The 10,892-nt window shown below is 42.4% G+C and overlaps 1 long non-coding RNA gene across 1 annotated transcript; it reads right to left on the bottom strand.

Annotated features, from left to right (window-relative positions):
* Positions 1-2,770: 2,770 nt before the first annotated feature.
* On the bottom strand, positions 2,771-4,074 carry LOC112271734. The gene is made up of 2 exons (XR_002965044.1): positions 3,948-4,074; positions 2,771-3,124 (listed from the first exon to the last, which is right to left on the bottom strand). It is a non-coding gene; the product is annotated as an uncharacterized LOC112271734 (long non-coding RNA).
* Positions 4,075-10,892: the final 6,818 nt, after the last annotated feature.

The raw sequence follows: 10,892 nt of genomic DNA on the forward strand, positions 1-10,892 counted from the left end.
CATTCTGAAACCATCTTTCCTTTCATGGGGCCCTTGTGTTCTTCCTCTTCTCCATCTTCTGATCTAGCACAGATCAGGTCCACTCATTGGATATCATGGATACGGGTCAAATGTCGAGCTTGACTGGCTCCATGAGCATGTCTGCGCTTTACAGAGCCGATTCAGGTAAAAACGCATCGATTGGATTTCATTTCAGAACCCAGATTCAGACAGGCGAGTGGCGAGAGCCTTGGCAGCATGCATGCAAGAGCAGAGCAGCTCCTTTGCAGTGCAGTGCAGGGAGCCAGGGCTTGAGTGAGATCGATGAGATTAAGCCGAATTATTAGGTGTCCCACAAGGCGCTGCTTCTTTAATTTGCCGCGGAGCCGCGCCATGATGCGCATGATTTGCTCGTGTCCCCTTGGTCTCCGGCAAAATGTCGATCGAGGCGAGCGCTCTGCATCTTTGCGAGTAAAGCACAGGAGAGAGGAACGTTGCAGCCGCAGCTGGGCTTTTATCTCGAGCGGTTCTGAAGAAGGAAAAGCTAAAAAGAAGAGCAAAGAAAGACAGAAGAAGAAGAACAAGGGAATAAGCGAGTGTCATGCAATACAAAGCCTAAGTTTGGTCCTTCGTGCATATTTTTTGGTTTCTCCAAATGTTAAAGCTGTCCAGATTTGTTCCCTTGTCGCAACTACTCCCTCCGTCTCATATTAAGTGACTCTCAAATTTGCTCAAATATTGACGTATTTATGCTTAAAAAGTGTCTAGATACATGTAATAAAAAGTCACTTAATATGGGACGGAGGGAGTAGAAGTTGTTTTGACGAATGGCGTGGCCTCAGTTTCGTTGCACATACGTGGCAGACCAGACAACGCAAAAACTGAAAGAAAAAATGAGAGGAACATTAGACAATTGAAAAAATTAAGGGTTAAAAAGAAATCGGTTCATTTTATTACTCCGTATTATTTTTGGGAAATGCAGATTTTAAATTTGTAGCATAAATAAAATGAAAATGGAATTTTCAAGAAAGCAGATTTATCTTTAAATGATGAATAATTACAAGAAAAAGGAAAAAAATAAAATATTAAATTTAATAAAGTAAAATAAAACTGAGGAAGACTTGAGCTTTAAGTAACATTGATATTCTAAAAATCTTACTGAAAATTCTGAGAATTTTTAAAATAAAAAATGAAACATTTGGAATTTTGTCAGCATGTGATTTTTCTGTAATACATATCATTTTTTTAGCATTCCTATACTCAAATTTTCTATGATATTCCTATCCATGCATTGAAACTATTCCCTCCCTCCTGAATTTTCATTCTTCTCTGGTTTTCACTTTTGTGTTGACTGATGAGATCGGCCCATGTTATCGTCCAAATTGCTTTCGGTAAGGCAGTTGTGCTGTAAGTAATGTCCTGTTAGATTCTGTCAAACTATCTTTGCAGATAAATACTTGTAGCTCTATGAGACTATTTTTTCAAAAAAACAATGGCTATAATGTTTGAGGCTGGTTGAAACTAGAGGTGGCTTTAGCTAAATCAGGCAATCTTCCATTGGGATGAGATACATGAATGACGAATGCTCTGTTTCGAAGGAAGATGCATGGATATCTCTGTCATTTGAAAGATAAAAGGGGAGTCGTTCTGCTGAATATACAGGAGACTGGAACGAAGCTGCATGCACTGGTTGATTGATGTGTAGTGCTTGCAGAACATATAAAACAAAGTGATCACATTAGTATCTTAATTTGGGGTGGCCCTCAGACAAAGCTCATCATGATGCACCACAAATTAGAAACATGCAATGGTGGCTGAAGAACATGCAGAATGGCTTTAGGTTATGCCATTGCAAAAAGGGCATGCATGTGGACCACCACAATGTTCATTCAGAAGGGGCACCAAACCAACCCATGCATGCAAATTTGCAAAGCTTTCCAGGCTTTAAAAGAAGCAACATCTCAGCTTTACACACACACATGAAACCAAATTCCAACTTTTGCTTTTTTTCCTTTCTACATGTACTGCTGGCCAGAAAAGGATCGCCAGCTCTGACAGTTCAGCGAGAGTGCGCTCATGCAAATTGATCATAATACCGATGGCAGCAGCGAATGCAAGACAAACCAATGATGTGAACCATTTTGTAAGGCTCGGGCTATGTTCTTTCACCTTTGATTTCTCCTCTTCTCGTGCACGATTACCAATTCTCAGTGAATCTTCTGAAGGTGCACTATAATTTGGAGCAAGCAAGAGGTAGAGCATCCAAATACAAATGGAAGAATTTGCCTTTGAAGTGTAAATTACTTTGGTTAACTTCAACCTTTATACTTCTTTAATGGTTTTTGCGCCAAGGTGACACGGGATTATGTCTCCGCAGAAGGAAGCGTCAACCTTTCACCTTGCTGCCGATATTTCATTAATTATAGGACAAGTGTATTTGGTTCCCCTTAAACACTTATCAGTCATTGAAAACCATGAGTTGAAATCTAGAAGCTCTCACTGCTTGCATATCTTGAATCTTTTCAGAAAGATGTATGGTCCAATTCGGGAACAGAAGTGTAGCATTTAAATAAGTAGCAACATGTCATCAACTATCTGAAAAGAAGCAGAGACACATATGTACTTTGCAGTTGCAAGTAAATGCAAGGAGCAGGAGTGTTTCGATAAATTGTTATTCTGTGTAACTCGCATCCAAAAAAGAAGAACGTACGGGTCAAGAAACAAAGGAAGTTGACGTGGCTTAGCATACTGGGAAATAAATCACATGCTTCTAGTCTGTAGGTCTAGTCCATCAGAAGATTCTCAAATGTATTGACATATTGCATCAGAAGAATCTATTTTTGATATTTTCTTAAATAAATAAACTCAAAAGGGTCCGAGACTACAGAAATTGGTGGCAGAAACCAATCTAGGTACCTCAAATATTTTAAGCAGATCCTGATGAAATATCTTAAGACAAACTACAAATATGTTGGGAGCTTCCCTTGCTGTACAAGGAAATTTTCAGTACTGTAATCCACTTTGAGAACTTAGGCCATAGTATCTACAAGATGCTAATTTCATGCGACGGCCGCTGCTCACTAGACTCGCATGGACATAATGAATCCTACACATCCTGTTTAGCTGATGGTCCGGAGACCACGCTCTGGAAAAATGCATGGAGGAAAAAAATTAGGTACAACTACAATAACAATAAGTAAAAAAAATTGTCTGGTATGAAAGAACAAAGACTGCCGTGCTTACGTATTATTTACGAACCAAAATGGTCAGAATGCAGGTGAAATGTCATGATGTGATAGCCAGTACCCAGTAAGAAACACTACGTACAGTCGTACACACACCAGAAAAATAGAATGACAAGCATATTACCAATTTGATTACCTAGAGCTAAATGAGTCAAGGGAAATAGGTTGCGGTTCGTATGTTAAAAAAAAACTAAGAAATCCATAATAACTAAGCTTCGATCTTTGAAAGAAGGAAGAAAAATTATAACGAACAAGAGGGGTGTTTTGCCTTTTCAATCTTTGACTGGAGCCATTAACAGACGATGGCATGGGCCTTACTGGTCGAGGCATGAGAAATGCCTTGTGTGCAAACATCTGGCTATCACTCCACAAAACTATTCGCCCTCTTAATGTCAGATTTCAACACGTGAAAAGGGGTGATTTTAACACGGTAATCAAGCTCACTAAAGTTTACTCTAGGGAGATTAATAGCTATAGCTCCAATTAAGTAACCTAATTCGACCAATATGAGGTCCAAATCTGCCATGCAAACATAGAAATATTTCACCACGTCAATGCTCACACGAACCCACCGAAAACACCACACATGATGTCGAAACTCAGTATTTTGCATCAGATTACAGGACTAAATCACCCATAACTATGAAGGGCATCTTTCACGCAGTATTTTGAAGTGGCGAAAGCTAAATGCCATACGCAGGAGGGAGGGGGTAGGCAATTCACTCAATTAGTGTAGTTTGCCACTGCCGCTGGAAATATGGCGAGAAATTTGGACTCGCAGCTTCACTATTTGGACGGAGACGGCGGAGGAGGAGCGGTGTGGCTCCAGTGGGGAGGGGATTTGGGGATCGATCGCTGCGTGGCAGACGACGAGGCGAGAAGGCCTCGAGAATGTGCCGCGTGACATGGGCCGACCACTTACCTGGGCCTCCGCAATACGGCCGGTCCAGAATGTCCTGCGTTTGTCGCTAAATAAAAAGAAAAGGAAGAGCTATCAGCAATGGGCCTGGTTCGCTAGCCCAACTGAGCCTAAATTCTTTGGACCCAAATCTGGACTTGCAGGCTGCATTTCGTGTCAAAAGAGGTGAAGGTGGGCTTCCCAATTTCCTAGTCTATATGAGGCCCATTTTGGGTTCTCCAGAAACAAATATGAGGCCCATTTTGGAAAGGCGTCATGTTTGCTTACTTGCAGCCCCGAGATTTGTATCCCAAAGATTCTATTGAGTTACTGCTTGTTTTCTTCTCAAAAAAAAAAAATGTCTATCTGAGTCATGCCGATGAGAAGGAAGAGGGAATTGGTGCGACGAAAGGAGATATGTCTATCCGGTCCCCAAATTAACTGATGCCAGGTGCCAGCACACTGCACGGACTCGATGTAAATGACATCTGAGAAAGATGCATGGAAGAGATACGCTGCATATCCTACCTGCGTGCCGTTAGCTAGCTGGCATATTCCCGTCTCTGAATTCCAATTAATTCAACGTCTGTCGTTTAGTCTTAATCGCTACTTCCTCGAATCCTAAATTGTTGTCGTTCAAACCGATCCTGGTAGTATGTGAAGTTTATATGTCTCAGGTAGCGGTTTCCTACTGATCGACGCATCGACGTATGTAACAAAGTTATGTAGGCTACATCCCCCTACTTCTTGGATCGTGGCCCTCGCGTTCTACTCTATGGAGCATGTGGATCTCACAACACGTATGTGCTTTTAATCATCTTCTCATATGTCGATCAAACAATGCTTTCAACAACTTTTTATCTGTTGGGTGGATGGCTCATCTCACTCTTCAAAAACCTATGAAACTAGTTAAGCATGTACGAGTTTTACTCTTCTACGGTGCAATCGTCATAGACATGTGAAGAGTTTAATGCACTGAACCAGTTTACCAAAAGCTCAACCTGACGAGGAAGGGAGGACGATTCACTTATACTTTAACACTCACCTAATGTGTGGCTCCCTCAAGTCTAAACGCGGACCGCACTTTAATTGTCCTAGGCGGGTTTTGAACTCAATAACTCTTGGCTCTGATACCACGAAGAGTTTTAACCATGCACGGAATTTTAGTTCGCCTCAAAGTTCGAATTGATGGGAAAATGGCAATTCACTTATAGTTCAACAGCATTAGGTAATATTGCAATCATGAAAACCATGGAACTAAAGGTATTAGACATTGAAGAACCTTGATGCAACTTTAAGTTCTTCGTCGGGGACTGTTGTTGCTGGTGTTTGTTTCAGTTTCGATCCATTGTGATTTGCTTCCTTCAATCCACAAATTAGCTAAATGTGTTTTTTTTAAACAAAAAAAATTTGCATGGCCAAGCTTGAAATGCTGACTCCGCCGCCGAGTAGCCGTGTGCATGTGCTTTGACTGACGGCTGACCGCTGACCAAGTCAAACACGCACACGCACGCACATCTGAATCTGAAAAGGAATCTTTGGCCAAACCAGAAACCATGCAGCGGCTAGCTGCTGCTGCAAGCCTGCAACTGATCTAGCTGGCCAGCCAGCTCCCACACTCCACTAGCATTCATGTGAAATCTTGTCTGGTGCATGCAGCTAGCTATACGTACGCCACGGACGGAGACGGGCCGGAGATGTATGTGAAATCGAACATGATCTCTCGTGTTTGCACTGCGTGCGCTCGTGCGTTGCTGGTGCCTAGTTGGCGGCCGGAAAGCATATATATTGCGGCTGCAGGTTGATCCGTCGACTCGACACGCTGAGTGTGGATCAGCAGTGTAACTGCAAGCATGTGCGTTGGCGCCTGGATCTCTTGAAGATCCGGACGATCTGGGAGGAGAAAACGAGTGAAAGTTCAGTCCTGACCGATCGACATGGAGGCCCTTCTTTTCAACCTTCTTTTGACTCTCAATCGACAGCGTTTCTCCTACTCCTGCTGCTAGTGCGCGTGCGTGCGTGCGTGGATCGATCACAGAAAAGAACACGATGTGGACTTCCCCATTTCTTTACAACCCATATAAACCATATATTCTGAATTTATTCCTTTCCGTTCTTAAATACTTATCGCTGTTTTATTTTCGTTTCTAAATACTTATCGTTGTTTGAGTGCAAACTAGGGATGGGGGAGTACTTTTGTTTTTAACACATGGTGTAAGTACCGATCCAACGAGCCATATACTCTGTATGTACTTATCGAGCTTTGAACATACGCATGCATTCGTGCGTGATGCAGCAATATTTAGTACTAGTGGTGATGTAATTAGCTTTGGATCGACAAGCTGCATGTTTGCCTCCTAGACAGTGGCATCAACAAGACATGGGGACAGGAAGGGCATGCCCGCAATGGATTTCTTAATTTGCATACGGCTTTATTTCCTCTTTAACGGCATGAGGTTCCCATAATTAAAAGCCCCACGGGGGACATTGATTCCCTCTCCTAATCATCATCAGTGCTGTGCTGCCCTGCTCTGCTATAGCTAGACCACTCCAAACACTGGCTAAAATATAATAGTAATATAATACTCCTACCACAAGTATTTTTCAAAGTAGCTAGCCTGTATGATGCAGCTATGTCTTGGTGTTTAATTTATCATCAGCTAGAAGGATCGATCGGGGCCACTTCATGTATTTATTAATATTAGGGCACTGTCTCTGTCATTAATGACCGACCTTTGTATTATTCGCTGGTGGTTTTGGCCCTTTGTTGTTGTTAACCCCTTAAATTCCTCCAGGGATGCATAGAGTGGTCCAGATTGAGCTCACATGTTTTTAATTAGAAATAAACTAAACAAGAGTTTCATGGTGTCATTTCAGTCAGATTATATCGATATGTACAAGATCAGTTGGATTGTGTTTTACTTGTGTGATTGGTACCGCCCTGAGAAGCTATTTCTGAAGTCCCAGCAAAGACTGAATTGGCACTATAATTCTGTATTGCTGTTGACCTTCTTTTGCTGCTTCAGAGGATTAGGTACTCCATTAAGTGGAATGCACAGTTAATCAAGGAATCTAATAGGAAATTAAGCTGCAATCTTTGTAGGGACAGGAACATGCATGTGCATGTTGATCCTAGATTTAATTGCCTAAAGTGTTTATTCCTAATTAATTAGCCCATGCGAGTTTGCATAACTTGCAATGATGGAGCCAGCTCCGAGAGAGAGAATTTGAGGTGCGGGACTATATCTGCTGACCAGATCTGAATTTATTTCAGATTTCAGACAAGTGAAGCTTCCCATACCGCAAGTGTGCTTAGCTTCCCATACAGACACACAGTACTAATAAACTATATATACACTTTTGCTTGGGTAAAATTTCACCTAGATAAACGCATGCTTTTGGGTGAAGAACGGACACTGACATAAAGGTTTAAAAAGGTTGCATCTCATGCTGAATTTGTTAATCATGAGTGCAAGTGCTAGCTGTTATAGGCTATCTAGGCCTAATTAACAAACCTGCTAGCTACAGGTCTAGCTATTTCAGGCCATTGCTCGTTTGCTCCACCCTTTACCAAACTAAGATGATGCCTAATCTCAGAATCCTCTTCTTTTTCAGTTTGGTTCATCCACAGTGGAAAAGGTGAGACCCTAATTCGTGGAAAGAATTAATATGCCATCTTGGGATCATTGGATGCCTTTCTTGACTACTTTCAACACTGTTCCCTCTCTCTTTCCAGTTTTTATTCTTTGTTGGATGAAAATTATCATGCCATACCTTTGCCACCACATGCACTCTCACATCTAAGATTTGATTGCCACAAGGACAGGATTGTGGGGCCCACTCCCTTTGCTACCAGGGCCCACCAAATAAATTAAATTGGGCTGGTGTGGGTGAGGGGTTTCCTTCAAGACCACTGTTTTTGTTGCCACTGCATGTGTGTAGTAGTAGTACATGTACTACTGTGCACCGCTAAAAACAAGTATTTACTGCTGCCTACTGTGCATGTATGCATCAACACTTCCAAATTGGAGTATAACGTACGTTGCTTGACCTGCCAAACCTTCAGTCTCTTGATCTGATTGACGCATTGAGGCATGTAAATATGGATGCACATAATGTGGTACACACTACACAACAATTCCCCTGAATTCCCACTGGTGTACACATCATGCATGTCTGTACGTGTACTTAAACTTCAGTTCAGTTGCTTTCCCCAGTTTAGTTCTGAATAGTACCACTTACTTACTCAACATCGGTGTTTAGAAATCAAAGAGCACACTTTCTAAAAATGTACTCCAGTATATAAACCCAACTAGCATCTTAACTACCAGTACTCCGTAGTCCGTACTGCTTATACTGATCAGGAGCACCGAGCATCACAGAAAGATATGAGCAGTAATTAAAATCTTACCTTGTGGTGGTATATATTCAGAGTTGCAAGCTAGGCTGTGAAGCATGATCAATTGCATACAAAACACAGTTACAGCGCCGTTAAGTTGTCGGTAGAGATATAAAGAGAAGGGTGCCCACGTGGCATCTCCTGGGCCTTTCCATCCAGCTCGGCAGGTAGCTCCCTACCTGACGCTGACCGATCTCGATCGGCAAGTCGAAGATGAGAGCATCTGAATCAACTGTAATAAACAAGCTACCAGTTTCTCCTCCTTCCTTTCTCCAGCACGTGTATAAATTCAGCAAAGATACTCTCTGATCTGATGAGATATATCTTTCCCCATGCAGCAGTCTATTTACTGCAAGAATCCTGTGTCCGATGATGAGAGAAAAACACGCAGCACACACACAGTTGCAGGTATGCATGCTGAAAGCAGCGGCAGTGTGCTTCTGCTCACTGCTGCTGCTGCATTGCTTGCAGCTGCACACATCATTTCTGGAGATTCCTAGGATGATCAAAGAAAGACTACCTGTGATCGATGCACCAACAGTACTGCCCAATCATAGACAGGAGAGGAGGCAGAGTGAGAGCGCTCTGACTCTTTCCGGTGGGGTGTTTGTGTGGATGGTGTTTAATTAGACCCTTTACGCACACTTGATTTGGTTTCAGAAAACCTGCACAGCTTTTTCTTGGGGTTTCTAACGGAAAGTTAATCTCTTTGCCTCTGCTGGCTGTTGCTTATTGGAGTAGTACTGTACTACCGTGGCATCCATGCATAGCATGTGTAGATAGCTATTGGTTGCAGCTATATGTGAACAGTGCCACTTTTGGGGGATTGGTTGATGTCAATTTAATTATTTTCCCTGGGTTTAGTTTTGGTGACAATTGTACTGCAGCTAGGCTAGCCCTCTAGGGTCACCCCCCAGTCACATCAAACCACAATCATACTGTTCCTTGACGCGACAAAGGAAAAGAGGGGGGGGGGGGGGGGGGGGGGGAGAGAGACATCACACACAGTACTACATGGAGTGACGAGAGTTAAAGCTGAGAATGGTACAACTCCGGGCAAGCACTCCAATAAGAAAGCTCTAGGATCCAGCGTCACAAAAAGCATTGTCCTTCTACTCCATTGGGGAATGGATCTAGTTTCCTTAATTCCGTGGAATTAGATATAAAAAAGTGAAACTAGTAAACAAAAAGATAAAAAAAGATAAGCATGATATACCATACGATCGACCTAGGACAAATACGCTACTAGCTAGTTAAAAGAAACGAAATGAAAGAGCTTGACCTAAAACAAAGAAATCTGAAGATATATGTAAATTCTTGCTTATCTAGATAAGCGAGAATCCTCAGGGGAGAGGGAAGCCAGCTTAGCTTTTCTTTTGATGGACGTACGTGACAGCCATCACTAGCAGCACCACTATGGCCGCTCTAGTGATGAGAACCCTAGCCATAGGAAATTGCCATCATGATTTCTTCCGAGAAGGAGGCCAATGTGGGCCTCCCCTAGCACTGTGGATGCATGTGGGATCCCTTCATTGATCTTTTCGATCGCAAGCTCCAAAAGAGCCAAGCACAAAAGAAAAGGTTTGCATATGTTGTATATAGAAGGTACTGTACTGTACGAGAAGAAGAAGAAGAAGAAAAAGGAGATATTCAAACTTCAAAGCGATAGCTTGGGAACTAGAGAGAGGAGGAGAAGAATATGTGTAAACAAACAAGGTAGCGCCTTTGCTTTGGTACTTGGTATGTGTTCTTTTGGTGTTTCTATGCTTGGTTTGCACCACTACCTAAACTTGTTGATCGACGATCACCCACCTTGTGGCTGTGGCTATCCCCACATCTCTTTCATTGGCCTCTCCGATCACATGCATGCGTTCGCGCTTTGGGCAACGAGAATAAAGCCAAAAGCAAAATTCCTATTCTGTCGATTTTCTAGACCAACACTAAATCATTGATCTGTGTCAATTATCGAATTAGAACGACGTACTCACTCCGTTACATAAAAGTTAGCGCGGATTTGAACTAGAGTACATGCGCACTCTTTGGGATAGAATGTGCGTGCGTGCATGTTGAGATTCATGACACAAAGTCTAGAGGCCATACATACATACAAAATGCATGGAGCAGTTTGTACGGAAATTCAACGGCTCTCTTGATTTTACTCACATGATCCACGTACGGACCAAATGTCTTGGTAGCCATTTGCATTCGGAGTGCGCTGATCGAGTTAACAAACATACCTTTTCGCGGCGCCGGCCGGACTCTCTGCCGATTCATACCAGGCAAAAGAAAAGAGAGAACGAAGCTATGGCTGGACGGCCTGCACTTCCGTTTCTTAAAAGAAATGCCATATTAACTTTCATTAAAACAAGAC

The sequence above is a fragment of the Brachypodium distachyon genome, chromosome 1 (assembly GCF_000005505.3).
Source record: "Brachypodium distachyon strain Bd21 chromosome 1, Brachypodium_distachyon_v3.0, whole genome shotgun sequence".
Lineage (NCBI taxonomy): Eukaryota > Viridiplantae > Streptophyta > Magnoliopsida > Poales > Poaceae > Brachypodium > Brachypodium distachyon.